Consider the following 19,499-nt stretch of genomic DNA (forward strand, 5'->3'; position numbering starts at 1 on the left):
AATTCACCCGTGCACATGGGCACAGAAAACCTTTTTCCGATTAGAAAAAAACGTTCACAGGGGTCACACTTTCGGTCGGAATAAATCATTTGGGCATGCACAATAGTGTCGAAAATAGCGGAAGCAAAATGTGTCCCGTTGGAAACAAACCTTTGCTGTCACATATATTTATGCAGCAGCTCGGTAAAAGAGGTGATCTTCCAAACGGGCTTTTATTAATGTTATGAATATTATGAAGTGCCTGTTCGCTCATCATTTTCTATTTAATCCGTGTGGTCAGTGCTTTTTTTGTGGATGAACGGAGCTGAAGAAAAACCCAGTGTTAGGACAGGCTAACACGCGCTAACAACATTAGCCTTGATGGACACAAAATCCTGGACCATGCAGGAAACACTGCAATCTGCAGCTTGGCTGCACGTAAATGTCTGGTAGTAACATCAGCGTTTATTTTGTCGGGGCACAACTTTCAACATAACAAAGCACCCTCCCCTCAAACACATTAATAAATGCGGCTGCTATGCTCAGAGAGGTTCACTCGGTCCACTTGCACTGGAGCCCGAACGCAGAGCTCAGGTGCCGGGTCCAGACGTCAGTGGACACGCATCCTCCCCGCATCTCGCTCGTGAGGGGTGAAAGAAAAGGGAGAGCCAGCGGGGCGAGAGCCAGCGGGGCGAGAGCCAGCGGGGCGAGAGCCAGCGGGGCGAGAGCCAGCGGGGCGAGAGCCAGCGGGGCGAGAGCCAGCGGGGCGAGAGCCAGCGGGGCGAGAGCCAGCGGGGCGAGAGCGGAGCGGCGCTTTTCACAGGGCGTCCGCAGAGCAGCTGATCGGTCCCGTATGTGCTCCAAAGCTTTCTCTCATCGAAACACCGTCTATGCATGACGTAAACCAGAGCAAAAGTGATACACGATCGGAATGAACCGTTTACATGACCAACGATGGGATAAACGATCGGTATAACCCACCTATCTCGATCGGAAAGAAATTTTGATCCAAAAGAGTCTGACCGGGGCAGAGTATTCCGAACGGCGCGTTTACATGACGCATTTTCTTTCCGATCAGGCGTTCATTCCGATTACTTTTGCCCATGTAAACGCGGCTACTGTCACACTCGCTCTTAGCAAATAACTTGATGTCATCCATGTAGAGGAGGTGACTGATGTTGGCCCATTTTTGAGTCGATATCCATAGCCAGTCTTGTTGATTTTTTGGCTGTGGGGCTTCAGACGTCTGCTGAACAGCAGTGGGGACAGAGCATCACCTTGGTATATACCACATTTAATGGACACTTGTGCAAGTGGCTTCAAGGTTGGTTTTCCACAGCTTCATCGAGTTTCCTATGAAGGTTCTTAGAGTCCTGTTGATGTTGTACAGCTCCAAGCATTCAGTGATCCACGTGTGTGGCATTGAGTCATAGTCTTTCCTGTAATCAATCCAGGCTGTGCACAGGTTGGTATGTCCTGACCAGCAGTCTTGAGTGACAGTTCTGTCTACCAGGAGTTGGTGTTTGGCTCCTCTGGCATCTCTAGCAAAGCCATTTTTGTATTTACCCATGGGTAAATATCATGTATTTACCCATGTGCATATTTATTTTGGTTGCAATAATGCCTGACATGAGCTTAAGTATGTTGTGGATGGACAGGTTATTGGCTAGTAGTTGAATGGTACTGCACCCTTTGAGGGAAACTCGTTGTTTGCCCGTCCATTAGCCATTCGGGGTGAGGGCCATCTCTTAGCTGCTGGTTCAGTTATGCAGCCAGGCGCTCATGTAGTGTGGCGAGTTTCTTTAGCCAGTGGGCATGTATCATGTCAGGGCACAGTGCTGTCCACTTTTTCATACCGGAGACTCTTTCTTGGATGTCTGCCACTGGGATGATACTGGATTCTGTTCAGGGAGGTTGCTATATTTTTTCTCAGGGAGACCGGCCATTGAACATTCCTGTTATGAGCTGCCTCCTTCTCCCATATACTTTTCCAGTTCTGTTCAGTTTCCAGCCTTGGTGGGTCTGCTCGGCTGTTTTGACCCTGCCACTGAGCGTACACTTTCGCAGCTTGAGCTTCGAACAGCCTGTTTCTCCGTCTGGCTTCATTGTCTCTTGATTACCTTTTTAGGTGGCTGCTCAAGGCCAGGAGCCTTTGTTTGGCATGTACGTCTGTCTGTCTGTCTGTCTGTCTGTCTGTCTGTCTGTCTGTCTGTCTGTCTGTCTGTCTGTCTGTCTGTCTGTCTGTCTGTCTGTCTGTCTGTCTGTCTGTCTCTCTCTCTCTCTCTACATAGATATACAGGCTGATCCTTTTTTTAGACCCTGTTTTTAGAGGGTCAGCCTGTTTTTTACTTGTAACTAAAAAGATTGGGAGTTATAGGTATTAAGAATACTCTAATGCTTCTAAAGTGACTAAGGTGTGGCGTGCTGCAAGCAAGTTCTAAAGTTACTGTGAATGCAGTTAATAAAGATGGACTGACTGATAGACTCATCTCTGACTCTTTTGTCTCGCTTAATGTGTCTTATAGTTTGATGCACCTTACATGAAATACGTTCGAAAGTAGACCATTCGTTAATGGTGTAACTTAAACTTAAAATACGGTAATCAAAATTCCGAATAACAAAATAAAAACACTTTTTACACTTTAGAACATCTGGCTTTCCTGCCACACAGCTCATGAGCTCATTGTAGGTTTGGCATCCCAACTGTCCTAACTGTTTTTGAGGGTCCTAGGTGGGTGGGGGTGTAGGAGTGGGGTCAGTGTTTAAAATTTTTAACCACAATCTGTACTCTGAAATGGGAAAGTGTTTAGGCTTAACTCAGCCATATGTATTAAAGTACCTTTCTTGAGGTAAATATGTTAAATTGAAATATGGATGGAAAAGTTCCTGTGTGTTAAACAGAATTTACAAAGTGCTGCAGAGTTTATTAAATAGCTTCTGGTCTGGAAAAATGTGAACGGTGCGTTTTTTGGCTTTGCCAGCAGCATTACCTCTATGTTGGCGCTGCTGGCTGAATGACAGACTGCTGAGCTGACAAATGGACAGAGTTTTGAGGTTGATCTGCCAAAACACAATGATGTCAGTGCTTCTAAATGCCATATAATGATGAGAACTGTAGGGTAATTGAAAGTAGCATATACTTTACTTTCATAGTTGAAACAAAACAGATTTTGTCTTCTCCATGTCAAAAAGTAAAGACATGGTTTTCACATAATTAATTGATACTTCCACAATGGGGAAATTCCTCTCATCCCCTGGGGGAGTGGTGAGCTGCAGCCGAACTGCGCTCGGGAGGCAGTAGCATTTAGGGTCTTGCCCAAAGACCCTCACTGAGTGATGTTAATTGCTCGCCATTGATATGGTAAGTGCCCCCAGTACCATTGCTCATTCTCCTCCAGGAATCGAACCCTGGATTCCTGCATGGTAGCCTCTCACCTTGCCAACCGAGCTACCCAGCCGCAAAAATAAAATGAAGTTTATTTCATAAAAGAACTGCAAATAAAAATGGGGATTTCAATAATCGAATGCCTGATTGCTAGAACTTAAAAACCAGTGGAGGACACTCTGGAAAAAAATATAATATTTTAATATAAAAAATCCAAAAACTTTGAAGCAGGTCTAAAATCTAAAACAACTTCAATCTAGAAAACATTTGGCACTTTTACTGATAAACCTCAACAGTTTTAGCTCATGCATATTATCACAGGGGACAGGTAAGTTCCATGTCACACGTAGAATTTGAATGTTATACCTATTGTACCTTTTATACCTATATGAAATCAAAACAACTGGTTTGAAATCAAAATTACACAATCACTTCACAAAAGTAAAAAAGCAGCATAATCCAGTTTTGGTGATCATTTGGGTAGTCATGGGGGCAAATAGTGTTCATCATCATGGCCATACAAGCTTAAATGGACTAAATCATGTAAAAAAATATATCAAAATGGATATTTTCTGATAAATTCTTCTAAGGAAATAATAGAATAAAGTTTCTAACAAACCAGAAAACATTATTTCCTGTTAATATATTATTCAGTGGTTCATCCCATTTAATAAAAGGAAATGTTAATCTGTTTTAATTAATAAAGGTAGAAACAAATATGACTTAAATATCTTGTGTTTTTTTCTTTTTTTAATAGTAAATGAAAGAAAAGTTTTGTCCAACATTTTGACATATTTACTCAGGTAAACTGTTTAAACACTTTTTTTTCTTCTAAATATATCTTTGCATGTCAAACTCTTGACAAATACAAACTTGTGATTTTTTTATTCCACGTGAAAAGGCGAGGAAAAATAATTTTCTAATGCACACATTTATAAATCTATAAGAGAACCGAACACAGGGATTAGATTTTTTAAAAAACTTATCATTGTGAATTTCATATTTAGATCTTATAAAACATTAAAACCTAATCATAGAACTCATCACTGGAATTACTCCAAAATATTTGGCATTTTCCTTATTTTTGGACAACACCAACAGTAGAAATCCTCAAAAAACCTCTATACATTCAAAAACAAATGATCTATTGTGTATTTATGATCTCATGAAGCACAGCTATCTTACTGCCTACATTACCTGCTGTCTTTATGTTAAATACTGACACTAACTAAGGCAGATGTAAAAAATACATTTTACATGGAAAATAACTAAATTATTTGAAATTTTACCCTGGTAGTTGTTTTTCCCTTCAGTTTATTAACATGCAATTTTATGTAACCCCGGTTACTTTTGGTGCAAAAGTAACCGTAATTTTTGAAAGATATGATCACAATATGTTTGACATAAAAAATATTTACGTTTTTACACAAAAAGTGAAACATTTGAAGTTTTATTAGTTTTTCTTTTGTCTTAATCAAAAATGAAGTCTTTGAAAACTTTAACAAAAATGTTTTATTTCTATTTAGATGATTAAATTGTTTCAGTTTAGTTTAATTGTGTCTGTTGGCCACTTCACCTTAATAATATTTCTTAAATGTTGTTATTACTTCTACTTAAGTTTAACAAATGAAATAATCTATACATTATTAGAAAAGTGTTTTAGTGAGAAAGATGACTTCGATCAAACACTGGGATGTTTGGCTGTTAATAAACAAAAACCTAGAAGGAGAACTAAACTGTCTGATTTCATCAAGAAAATTTAAAAACTGTTTGATTTGTGTTTGTTGTGGTTTCAAGACGTTTAACAGGGAAGGCTCATTGTAGTGCAGAGATGCTGTCACTTTAACACAATGCATCATGGGAGATGTAGTGAAAAACTCATGCCAATGCCAGAACGACTTGCGTCTCTGAGCTTTATTATTTTGATCACTTTTTCCAGGGTCTGATACTGGATCCCGCGTAAAGCTACACCGCTAAAGACGAGCTGTAGCTGTTCTTTTTGTTGGAACTAAGAGACTTTACGAGCTAAATTGGAACAAGGAAGTAAAGACTTTAACCACTTCTGATTGGTCAGACTGATGACGTATGATTAAACCTCCAAGAATTATTTGGCAGAGACAGTTAAAGGGGCGGGACTTTTCCGAAAACGGAGCTGAAGCTCCGGTACCGTCATTCTTATCAAAGTGTTTTAAATATAATCAAATAAACAGAAAGAAAGAAGTATTTTATGAGCTTTCATCCTAAATACTCAGTGTTTTATCAGGGCCTGTTTGGATGAACACAGAGCTGATATCCTGGATATGGTAAATGTTTTTAGATCAGTGAAAATGGGTGATTTCCCATGGCACACCTGACCACATCTCACGGCACACTAGTGTGCCATGGCACACTAGTGTCCACTCCCCCTCCCCTTTTTACAACAAAACAAGCTAGTTCTCACTGAGATCTTGTTGTTTTGTGCGGTGAGGAACTGCTCAAAGAGGCTCAGTGGGCGGGGCTGCCAAATAGCGGTCGTAATATCGGCAAATCAAATATTGCTAAATGTCACCAAATCGATTTTTCGCTACACCCCTACCTATTTGTGTTCATCACTACACAACTACAATCTCGCAAAAATCGTCACAGAAACTTTGATTTTCCAAAGTACTTTTTGTGAGACTGCAGCACAAAAGAGCTAACAGCACAGAGACCTGCAGGTTTATCTGCCATTGTGCTGCAGGCGCTCACAGTCCTGAAATCCCAAAAGAGGTGCAGCAAGATGCAAAACCCAGAAATCATTCGCAATCTCCCTCCTAATTTTTCCAAAAAATGCACTGTCAGCATGAACTGCAGCATCTACAGGAGCGGGTGGGTGGAGTGAGTGAAGGGGGCCAAGGACACCCACAGGTGCTAATAATCACACATGATCACAGATGATTGGAATCAGGTGTTGGTAACTGTTTCATACCATTGTGAGAGGATAATATAGCTCTCCCAACGTTCTGGACTCCCATCATCCTTTGTGCTAAATTTTTTCACGGTCAGATTGTTAAATCCTAGAGGTTAAACCCAACAACTCTGTTAAACTTCAACATTAGAATACAACTGTTAAGAAAACTTTAAAGAAAAGGACTAGAAGGTCTAAACAATGTAAAATAACTGAGTACTTTTAATTAAAATACAAGTAAAAAAAAGTCACAAGATTTATTTTTAAGCATGTAGAAATTTTAAGAAGGGATTTATTTTGAAGAATTAACTAAAACACTAACAAAGAAAATTATTGTTTTTGACAGTTATTAAGTGAGTTTTCTAAAAAAAAAAAAAAACACCAAATAAGTGACATTGTAGTTTACTCCCAGGCTTAAAATTGAAAACAACTGTTTTCTTTCTTATGAGCTGAGTTGCTTTAATATTACGGCATACTTTATGACTGTGCTGAGAGCAGGCCACATCTTTTCTCTTGCAAAAATATCTGCTTTGTTTTTCCGCCTCTGCTCAGCTGTTGGCCACAGGATCACTTTGTTCATGGAAAATCAATTAAAGATTGACCTCTAGTGGTGATCAGCGAGAATGGCCATTGGAGAACGTAGAATGTCTTTGTTAATCTTTCAGCATTCAGTTTGTAATTTTAATTGGATATTGGATTTGAAATCCCAGTCCAGATTTGAGCACTTTTGTCCCAGTTGTTTTGGATATTCATGTTCATAAAACCCTTGTCATCAATCTTTGTCTGAAATGTGGGTGTCTTGCCAAGAACCCACACAGCAGGATGCAACAGTATTTGCCCAAAATTCAACATTATGTTCAGTAGAGGATTGTGTAACCACTGCATCTATGATGTTTTGCCAAATCCAGTGTTTCTTTCTCCCCCAAAATCCCTTCCCATCCATCGAGTTTGATGGGTAAGACAGAGTTTTTGGCTTTTTCAGATGGTAAAGCTGCACATTGCTTTGACCTTTGGAGTTTCTGCACACATGAGAAAGACTCCATCTGCAATACAGGAAACCAGAGTCCTCCACACCGAACTGCTTAGGGTTTCTATAGCTATTGAGCAGCACGAAACCCAAGATAAATCAGACTGCATGTCTGTGGAGAGCAAAGAACACCCCTGTTTTTGTCAGCGTCAGTAGGGACTGCTGGGATATGCCTCTGCGTGTTTGAGTGTGCTTAGCTTCGTGGACAGTAGCAGTGTTGCGTGTTCATGGATTACCTTCCTTCCTGTCTGCCACATGTTGTTTCCAAGCTGCGCAGGGCTGGACTTCCTGCTTTGGGAACTGGGGCTCTTTGAAGAACCATACTGAGCGTGCTCCCTGGAGGGTTGTCAGGATAGAGCTTCGCTAACAAACACCTCAAAAGGGAGCAAACTCACTCAGCCAAACATTTCCTCAGTCTCTAAACGAGCTTCCAGCTCACAGAGGCACCAACTCCCTAAACCCAACAGAGGAGACTTTGAGCTTTCCAGAATAATGGAGCTCATACGTATGTATCACACGTATGTACAGTATGAGCAGGGGTCTATAAAAGAACATTTCCATAAAGTCGTGCAGAGCTGTTTCTTATGAAATTATGAAGTAATTACTCTTGAACTGTGAAAAATACCATTATTAAATGAAAATACTGACTAAAAACAACATTTCAAGTTCAATATTTGTTTAAAATTAAAGTTAGTCACGAAAGTGTAATATTCATGAACAAAGGTGTGACTGCAAAAAGTTGCCACTTTTGGCCAATACTTTCAAATGATATGAAGTTTTCACACTGAAGTGGTTTAAGCTCAAAATTCATAAATTTACTAAAAACTTCTCCAGTTCCATCAGACAAACCACAACTGTGTTTTCAAAGAAAGCAGCATGCAATCCAGTCCTTTTTTTTTCCTTTTGCATTTCATTTTTCTTCCTGTAAGGAGAGAAATGAATTCAGTGCTTTAAAAGTGTATGTAATTTGTACAAATAAAGCAGCTAAGCAAAACTATCCTATTTTCATGTTTCATACTTTAAATTTTGTCACAACTGCCCTTATGGGCGGATACAGGCTGCAAGCGAAAATGGGCAAACTGTACGGGACACGCATGAGGCCCGCACAAACTTTCAAGATGGTGGAACTTTTGGTGAGCCCATAGTTGTTAAAGCACATTCTTTTCTACAGGCCTGCTAAGGGCGGCAGGTCGTAGCAAACACTTAAACAACACTTAAGGGTAAGTAAAGGTGAAGCAGGTGTGACACAGGCACGTCTTTCATTTTTTTCAACCCCCACAAAACCTGTGCACTGTGCAAGGGGCCCGGAAGTGCTGTTCAAGTGACAAGTGAGCACTCCTTTTGGCTGCCTGGCTGTTAAAAATTACTAAATAAATAATCAGAGTGTAGTTTGTGTTCTAAGGCATGCTGCAATTGACAGGTTAGCAAAAAAAACAAAAAAACATTAGGATAAGAAAGAGGGAAGTAGATGAGATGCAGGCACGTCAAACAGATTTTTCAGTTTTTGATCCCCCCCAAATCCTGTGCTCAGACCTCAATAATGACTAGAGTGCAGTGTAATCAGTGCATGCTACTTACATTAGCCACTCAAATATTTCATTATACACTTTCCACACGCACAACAACTGTACGTTCCATTTTCGTTACATTCCTTGAGGTGGCCGGTGTAGGTACCATAACCATTTGGGCTGCAACAACCGTTCGGGGTCCTTTGAGTGGTACTGACGTCACATTATGTGATTGGCTGTCCGTTGATCTGATGACGTATCAGATAGTGACACGTCATTGTGTGGTCTGGACAAATTAAGATAACCCAATAGAAGAAGATATTATGCGGTCCGTTGTAAACAAACAGAGCTTCAACGTAGAGCGATATTATCTTCAAAACATGCTTTTATTATTGTTATGATTATTAAGTGCATTTGCAGCCGAACGGACTGCGGTCTGAACCCTTCTCCGGACCGCACGCTATAACAAAGGACCTTCCCTGCCTGCGAACATGAAGCTACAAGACTCCAGCTGCTCTGCTCAGAGACACGGTTCGCTTGTGTAGAGCAAAAGGTTCATTCTAACAGCCACAGATCTTTTTACAAAGTGGGTTGTGGCAAAATCTCTCTATAAACACTAAAAAGAATAATGTCAGACACAACTTATGAGGGAAAATAACTTTGGGCAAATGGTTATGGTACCTACACCGTAAAAGACTCAGGAGAACTGCAAGACACAGCTGTCCTCCCCTTAATGCTAAAAGGGTTATGTGTTGCGTGTTCAAGAACGCGCTTTACGTGGTTTCATGAACGCACATTCAGCCCGTGGTGATCACATGCAAGCAGAGAAGGGCACCTTTTTTTTTTTCTACAGTTTGGTGCTTGGCTGCCGTCTACAGTTGGAAGAGGCTTGGTGTGAAATGTCGAAACGATGCAAATCTTGGGAATTTGGCTCCAATCTTCACATCTCTATTGCAATATAAGAAAGGCTTGGTGTCATAGAATTCAACCTGTTGAAACATTTTTCAAATGGTTGGCGCTTCCGTGTTTTGAAAAAGACACCAGCCATACGTCACTACCAGATCCGAGTCCCTGAGCCGTCCAAGTTAAGCTGTTTCGCATTTTAGCAGTTGAAAATTCAACTGGTTGAATGCTGGATCTGTACGTAGATACCAAGAACAAACTTAAAAACTTGTGTAGGGACGAGGGAATGTGGGAGTTTTAAACATGAAAGCCCGAAACACGGGTTTACGTGCGTTTACAGAGACTTTTTATAGAAAGTGGCCGTTTGAACACAAGTTGCCACAGCCGGTGTGTATGTAGCTTGAAAAGATGCGCCTTGCACCAGCTGCTTCTCTCTAGAACCCTCCATAGTCCTGGACAACCCAAAAACCTGCAGTACCCATGTTGGTGCATGCAACTATACCTTCAAACAGAATTGAGAATTTGACGACAGATACCTGTAGAGTCTAAATGTTTCTTTTAATGATCTAATGACCTAATTTATGTTTATAATGTAAAGGAGAAAGTACCTAAACTCTTTTCTTTACAAAAATTCTTTCTTTGACTAGAACTTTGGGTTATCAGTGATTTGTTTATCATTGTGAAACAGGAAATCCTTGTTAATTGTTTTTCTAAAATGATTACTGATGTGTTTTCTTATTGGCTTTGAGTTAAATGTGTTGTACTTAGTTGTTCACAGAATGCTTTAAATCTAAGAGTGTATTCAGACTGAAAAAATCTGTGGGTTCGGACCCTGTCTGTTCAATTTGGTCTGGATCGAGTAAGGAACCTTGCGTTTGGTCTGTATTCAGACTGCTGTCAAGAAGACTTTCCTGTTATGGACTTAAGATTGTAAAGAAAAACGTTTCAGATCTCTTCACTCATTGGTCAGGAATTACAAGGGCAAGTCCTGAAAATGTATGGAAGTCCTGCGCTTTGCAGGCCTTGTCGGGATAGTTCATTCAAACTTTATACCCTTAGTTGTATTTTTCGTCCTGTGGAGGCAAGCTGCAGGGCTGATACTGGCAAAAAGACAGCTAAGAAAGTATGCTGACAAGTGTTTATGACAAATAGATTGTTGGTGAAATAGTGAGAATTAATTATATCATGTGAATGAGCCTGCATTAATCCAACCACATTTCATTGAGTTGTTGTGTCTCATCATTTTGGTGTTAAGGCATTTTTAAAAGAGAATTCTGTTAAGGAACTACAAGGCAGCTCTTAGGATGACGTCACAGCAATCTGGGAATGGATTGTATTCAGACTGAGGTCTCAGAGCAAAACAAACTTCAGTCTAATTAAAAACAAACCGAGACCACCTCAAAAGATGGTTAAGAGAACGCTTACTGGTCCTGGACCAGGGTCTGCTTGGGTGAATTCAGACTGAGAATTTGTTCCGGATCAGCACTTAATGGGTCGGGGGATTTAAAAACAAAAAAAACAAAACATGGTGTTCAGGTGTAAAATCCTTGCAGCTGAAAGAATCTCTGCTTTTATTTTGTTGTTACTGTATTTGGACTGGAATTCTGAAGTCGGGCCAAACCTCAAGAACTTGTCTAATTACCACTCAGGCCTTTCTACCCCTTTTTAGTCCTGCTTCACCACAATCTCCAAATGTTTACCAAATGTTGGTCTCACTCTCTTGAAGAAACTTTTCCCTTCCTATATACATCAATTCTTTCCAATCCATCCTTGTCCATTTGCCATCTCCATTAGTGCAGGGCAGAAATATGAAAAAGCTTGCAAACGTTTATGTAAATCAGGATATTTTGCTATCAAAACCTTATTAGCAGTAATTTATTTAGGTTGAATTGTTATAGAAAGAGGATAATAATAGTATTAACTTTCCAGAGCATGTTTTATTACTCTGACAAAATTCCATTCAATGTTTATATAAAATCTAGCAATTGGTCTATGAGCTTCTAATTGATAAATAAACCCAATCCAATAAATCAGTAGGCAGGAATTTCTTAAGAATGAGCAGGAAACTAGTCCTTGTTTCAGCACTCTTGCTTAACCCTTGTGCTATCCTAGGCACTTTAACATTGGGAGTTGGGTCATCTAGACTCACTAGACAGTGCTCTGAACCTTTTTTCTTCAATGTTGTGAACCTCACTGTTGTCCATGGATTACATGAAATCTTTCCACCTTTATCCACCTTTGTCATGGTAGGGAGAACATGTCAATGTAAGGGTGGGGTCATCTAAGATAGCACAAGGGTTAAAGTAAAAGGTGCAAAAACATCAATAAAAAGCACTGAAAAGGCAAAAGGTCAGTATTATCCATACTTTTATCAGGGCCCCAAATAGATATCCGTCAAAGGACCAAATGTGGATTAAAGTTCAGTTTGGTGAGTAGTAATGAAAGCCTATAAGCTAGTTTGATGAGAAAATAGACCTTTTTATCCACATCTCTTCATCTTAACCGTTTTTAATCAAACAAATCACAGTAACCCAAGTACAAAATGTTTCAGTGGTTGAAAGGACAAACATAAGCTTAAGGTGTCAGGAACTGGTAATGTAGGGCCCAATATGCTAGAGACCAGGCTTGGTGGTAGAAACCTAAACATATATTAATAACTTTAACACAGAAAACCTATGGAGAAACAAAAAGGTGACAGAGCAGAGGACCTGACAATGGAGAACTGAAAAGCAGACACCTAAATGCACTAATGGATAATTAACCAAAATGAAGAAATCTCTGAATGATCAAAAAGCTGAACCAGGTGTGATGATGATGATGACAATGAATAGAGCATGACCAAAACCTTCACTGAAGGAAGGAAAAAAATAATGTTTTATTTGAAATGTATTACTAGTCTTGAGATATCAAAGCTAAGGATCAACAGTACTGGATAATGTTTATTAATCAAAATTTAGAGGTTTAATTGTTTTTTATGCGTAAATAAGATGATTTTAAAGTTAAAGTCTTGTTACACACCTGGGTGTGGGAGATTTGCTCTCTGGAGGTGACCCATCACTGAAGACATCTACACTTGTGAACCATTTTGTGATTTGACTCCCCAATCCAACACCTGATGCTCATCGATGGAGGTATGGGGCCCATTTTTAGTCTTTGGAATGACTTGACTATGAATTTGAACACCATCCAGTCTCAAGGCGGACAATCTACAACTAAACCACTGAGTTAGAAATTTGTACTCAGAATTTCTACTGAGTAGAAATGTTAGTGCAATGGAGACCATGTGATGGATTAGCAGTGACTGTATCGTCTGTGGGGTAATAACATATGAAGGATAAAAATGTAGGGTTTTAATCTGAATAATATTAGGATTATTGCAGTTCCACCAAACCCACAAGAGACAAGGCTTCAGGACACAAAGAATCTGCAGATAATAATGACCTCAGACAGCTTCCATTAGAATAATGCTTTCAGCAAACGCTTGATACTCTTGTTGGACCCAGTGAGCAGTCTGGGTCAATAGCAGAGGGGGGCATGATGTCATTGTGGTAAACTGTACTGTGCAGATAATGCACAAGAAAACAAAAGTATATATTTAGCTGGCTGACACATGAATGATGAAGGATACTCCAACGACTTTGATGAAAAAAGGAAAAAAAATGAGGAGCAGGAAGAACAAAAAATGAAAAAAGATAGAGGGAAGAAAATCCAGATGTCAACAGTAAAGTTTGTCCAGCTCCAGTTTGAGGAGCTTTGTGTGTTTCTACTCCTGTTAAAGACATTATGTCTGGCTTCTGCTCTGACGGAGAAACACAACAAAGTCAGAGAATTCTCAGAAGCGCTTTCGTCGAGTTCTTGAGCATCGCCTTGCTCCCTCTTTCTCAAAGTTAACGTACAGAAGTGTCACAAAGTGTGTCTCCTTTTTGCAGACATGCACCAGTTAAAAATGTGAATGTAAGTAAAATAAAGAAAAAAATCTGTTATATTTTATTTAATTTGGTTTTGATAAACAAAGTTCTTTGATCACAAATTGTGATTTAAATGACGGAAAATGACTTGGATGGATGAAACTCATGATCACAGATCTGTTTGTTCATTTTAGTTCACAGGAAAAAAAAAATAGTGATAGATTGGTGAACTATCCAGAATTTTTACCCTACCTTTGCCCTGACGTTGTTGGGGTTGGCTCTCTTGGTTGAAAAGAACTTTTAAAAGGGATGTGTGTTACCCTTGAACAAAGAAATGTTTTATTTGTCTTTTTAAAGCCAAGTTTAAACACAAGATTTATGGAGAGTTTTGCATTTTAAATGGAGTCAGAAAATTGTTTCCCAGAATTCTGTGGGAGTCCATCTAGTTATAGTTTTCAGTCATGTGACCTACAAAGGTTCCAACACAGGTGCTTACACGCGACTTTGTGAATCACCAAAGCCATGGTGGGCCACAACTCCCCTGCTCCGAGCTCTTAGCAACGAGGAGGGAAGGGGGGTGGGTTGCTTAAAGCCAATATTACCGCCCACAAATCAGAGTGTTGGATTTCTGCTGAAGTCCTGCCGCTCTGCAGAAACAATGTCCTAGAAACAAAACAGGTTTTTTGATTTTGGCTAAAAATAGCACAATCATAATTAAAAGAAAACAAAGAAATAAAGACAAACTTTGGGTTTTAGATCCCTGCCCCCCATTTTTTGGCATTTCTAAAACTAATGGAAAGACAAAATGCCAATGCTAGTTGTTAAACGCTGCGATTATTTTCAGGGACAATTTGGGCAGTTAAATAATATTCCTTTAAAATGTAAACTATAGACATCAGTGGACAGGTACATATGATAGGCCATTTCCCGGATGACGTTATGGTATATTTATTAGATCCAGTCAAATCATTTGGTAATTATATTAAGATTTTTGATAGATGTGGTCAATGCTCAGGATACAAAATAAATATAAATAAAACTCAGATACTCATGTTTAATTGCGTTGGAAATCACGGTTTAAAGGAACGGAAGATAAAATGGGATGCCAAATCACTTGAGTACTTGGGGGTGAATATACCTAAAGATCCAGCAAAACTGTATCAATATAACTATGAACGTACAAATATCAATATCAGAAAAGACATAGAAAGATGGTCCATATACAAGCTAGGATTAAGTGAACGAATAAATGTTATAAAAATGAATACACTACCATGACTCCTTTACCTCTTTCTAGCTTTACCAGTAGAGATCCCACAATCCCAATTCCAAAAGTGGGATAAACATATATCAAGATTTATATGGGAAGGAAAACAACCAAGAATACGATACCACACTTTACAACTACCCAATATAAAAGGGGGAAGAGACTTACCTAATGTAAAAGAATACTTTAGAGCTGCCCAAATACATCGTTTAGTATACTGGTTTAATACAGAGTATGTTGCCAGGTGGAAATATATAGAACTTTTTGCACCCAAATTCCCAATTCAAACATGTATGGGGGAAAATGGGATCCCAGCCACAGCTAAAGAACATTTAGATCTAAATCCAATAACATTATATACTCTTGAGAACTGGTATTATGTTATAAAACAACTAAAATTAGGTAAAGAACTCAGATTGCTGAACTGGACAGCATATGATGACAAATTTAGACCTGCACAATTTGACCACAGATTCAAACAATGGGTTGAAAGGGTATTACGGCCATGTGCACAATAATAAAGAAAGGCGAACTAAGAGAATTTAAGGAACTTAAAGAGACATATGGTCTAATAAATCAGGACCTGTTCAGATATATGCAAATGTGAGACTACTATGAAAAGCAAATCAAAATAGAGGAACACAAAATACACCCAACATTAAGACATTTATACAGGCATACAGTGAAAATATTACCAAGGTTGTATCAGTTCTATATAAGCACCTTATGGAATCAAAAGTGGGGTCAACTTTATATGTCAAAGCAAAATGGGAAAATTTGAGAGAAAAAATCGCAGAGGAGATGTGGGATGATATGTGGAAAGTTCATCAAACCACAACGCAGTCAAAACAATGGAGAGAATTTGTTTGGAAAAACCAAATAACATATTTTATAACACCACAAATCAAGAGCAAACTAATTAAAACTCAGCAACTCTGCTGGAGAATTTGCATGAATAAGGATTCAAATCCGACACATATTTTTTGGGAATGTGAGAAAATAAAGCTCTTCTGGGACACCATCCACTCTGCTAAATGTGAAACACTCAGGTATAAGATACCCCGAACCTGTCTTGTGATTTACCTGGGTTAAAGGTAACTGTACATATAGAGGACCAAAATCTAGTAAAAGCTCTTCTTGTGGCAGCAAAGAAAGCCATAACTGAGAACTGGCAGAAGGCTGAAGCCCCAACACACAAGCAATGGATGTATATTGTAGAATAAATCCAAACAATGGAGAGACTTACATCCAAACTAAGAATGAAGGAAGAACAATTTCTGAAAGACTGGGAAAAATGGTATATGTACAAAACAAGAAAAGGTTATGACACATAGTGAACTTTGTGTTCAGTATCCTGGAAACGGAAAAAATTTCAACCTGACAAACTCTACGTACTTTCTTGTATTGATTTTTCTTTTCTTTTGTTTTTCGTTAAATATTTACTGTTTCAATGCTTCTAACTTTTTTCATGTGTTTAAAAATAATAAAAAAAGATATTTACAAAAAAAATGTAAAATAAGCAACTCGGAAAGTTTAAATTAAACCAGACCAACAGACAAAGAACAAAATATGATTGTTCATTAGAATCCTATAAAATAATGTCCGTAGGTTATAAGCGCCTAGCAGTTACATGTGTGCAGCAGTGAATCTTCACAATTTAAAACAATCTTTTTCGAAGTACACCCTAACCCTGTTTACAAGCACTGAGGTGACAGAGACAATTGCACAAATACCTATTTAGCGTTATGCATTTGAAAAACAATTCAAGTAACTGGTCACCTCCTCTAGTCCCATTATCACATTATTTTAAAGATAAGGGGTATTAATGACAACTATCATAGGGGTGGTATTGATAATAAAACATATTTGTATAGGTTTTTTAAACAAGAATTTATACATAATCTTTTAAAAACGTATTTTGTCAATAAAATCCTATTGAAGTAGGGACAACCAACCTCGCACCCTGTTGGCAACAAAATTTGTGGGGTTGGTTGTCACATCGTAGCAGGATGTCTTTGATGGTTTATTACTTCTTGGTACGATGCCTTCTAGAAGCAAAAGAGATACACATTTAAGGACCAAAGAGCTTTCATTGTATTTAGGGGGAGAAGACTTTAGACCTGCTCAAGACCAGAATGGACTACAAAACCATCAGCAACTTGGCCATGAATCCACGTATAGGTCTGGGGCTCCAACCAAGATGTCACTTGATGATCATGAGAACAGTGAAAAAAGAACACGGCAGGAGTTAGTTGATGATCTTAAAGCAGCTGGGACCACAGCCGCCAAGAACAGCCATTGGTAATACACCACACCTCAAGGGTTTATCATCTTGCAGAGCTTGCAAAGTCCCCCTGCTTAAGAAGACACATGTGGAGACCTGCCTGAAGTTTGCCAATAAACACCCTCATGATTTGGAGAGGAATTGGGGGAAGGTGCTGTGGGCAGATCAGACCAAAATGGAGCCCTTTGGCATCAATTCCACCTGTTGTGTTTGGAGGAAGAGATACCCCAATGACCCCAAGAACACCATCCCCACCTTCAAGAATGGAGGTGGAAACATGATGCTTTGGGGGTTTTTCTACACAGGGCTACTTCATGGTGTGGATGGGACGATGGGCGGAGCAATACCCTCAAATCCTGAGGGAGAACCTCCTTCACTCCTCCAGGAGGTTTAAAATGGGTTGTCCAAAATGAAAAATAAATAAATAACTAAAATTTGTTGTCCATCCAGATAATGACCCAACACTCACAGTCATGGCAACCATGAAATGGCTGAAGAAGAAGCAGATCAATGTCATGGAGTGGCCGAAACAGTCTCTGGACCTCAATCCTATGGAAAACCTATAGAAACAACTGCAGATCAGAGTTGATAAGCAACAGCCAACAAGTCTGAATGATTTAGAAATCATTTGCAAAGAAGAGTACACCAAAATTCCTAGAACTACAAGAAACGTGTTTTACCACAAAGTACTAAATCTGTCTGTCAAGAAGGTTCAAATACCTAATTTCTTGAATTAAATGTAAATACATTTATATCAATTCTTTGAAGTTGATTTCTTGATTTTCTTTGTGATTTTCTACCTCTCACTGTTTAAATGAACCTACCATTAGGATGACAGACTGTTAATTTATTTTAAGTGGGCAAACCTACAAAATCAACAACGGATCAAATACTTATTTCCTTTTCTGTAGATATATAAATAAAACCAGTAAATAAAATTGTTCTTCCTAATTTCTCCTTGGACCTTGCATTGGCCTGGTGACCTGATTTTGCTTTAGACAAGCAGCATGTTTTTATTTGGTATCTTTTAAAAGAAGATTAACAATAAAAATGAAAGACTTTTTAAATGGAACAGAAAAAGAAATGAAGTGAAATGTCAATGCTTTAATCCGACATAAGGATTACTATTATTTGTATTAGAATGTGTTAAATTGACCTGCCAACTGCACCACTGGTTTCATGTTTATTTACTTTTGTTTCCTTATTGTGAAATTGAAACTATTTTAAATATACATAAAACTTAGCATAAATTAGACATATGACATGTTAGCCATATGGAACAGTACCTAAAATGTGCACATTCTTATTTTTTGATGTGCGTGAGTGTGCGAGTGTGTGCTCACTTCTCTAAGTCTGAGTGCATTTTTTTCTTTTTTTCCTTTGTTTATGCATGGTTGAAGTTTGGGGGGGGGGGGGGGGGGGGGGGTCAGATTGTGGTTTCCAGCCTGATCATCCTGCTCACCACAGTCCTGTTCAGCTTATCCGTCACTCTTGTGGGTGAAGCCATGCTTCACTTCCAAGATTTTTTGGTCTTCCTCTTCTCATGGCCAACTTTATACCACAGAAACCCCCCCCCCACACACACACATACTATTCCCCCATCACTTTCACAACAGACTGAGCTGAACCAGACATCGCTCGCTGACTGCTGCATAATGTGTTGATGAAGCCGAGGTGTTCATGTTTCCAATGCAACAGGCAGCTCCCTCCCCGAGATATTTTGCAACCATGTAGTGAGAGTCAACTGCCAAAACCGTCTGAGGAAACGAGAGGCTGTGTGGCGGACTAAGCAAAGTCGACGGCCAAGAACATCACGCACCATCAGCATCACTGTTCACCATTGATCAGGCTTTCAAATTCTTTCTTACCCTTTTTTTTACCAGCCTCTTTAACATACATGGTTCCACTTTCCTGAGACAAAAGGAGAAATGATTAGATTTAAAATAAAATCTGCCATTTTAGATTTAGTTATGATTAACACATTTTACTACAAACTTTTTTTTCCAGTGTACTGCATGTGCTGAAAGTCACAAAGGTGTTTAATGATGAGCTTAAGCATGGTTAATGTTAAAACAAACAACAAACTAAAATTTATGTATGATGAAAAGAAATCACAAATGATGAACTTTAACGCTGAGTTTAAGCAAAATGGTGAAAATAGGTCTCAAGACAAAACAACCTAAGTAAACAGAACATGACTAATTTGATTTCTTCAGTGTCACAATATTTTCAGATATCAAACTATTTTTCATCTTTTGCTAAATACAGAATACATCTATGGGTTTGCAATCAAATACATTTCACATGCAACA

Source organism: Oryzias latipes, chromosome 19 (genome assembly GCF_053564925.1).
Source record: "Oryzias latipes strain Hd-rR chromosome 19, Olatipes_Hd-rR_3.1".
NCBI lineage: Eukaryota > Metazoa > Chordata > Actinopteri > Beloniformes > Adrianichthyidae > Oryzias > Oryzias latipes.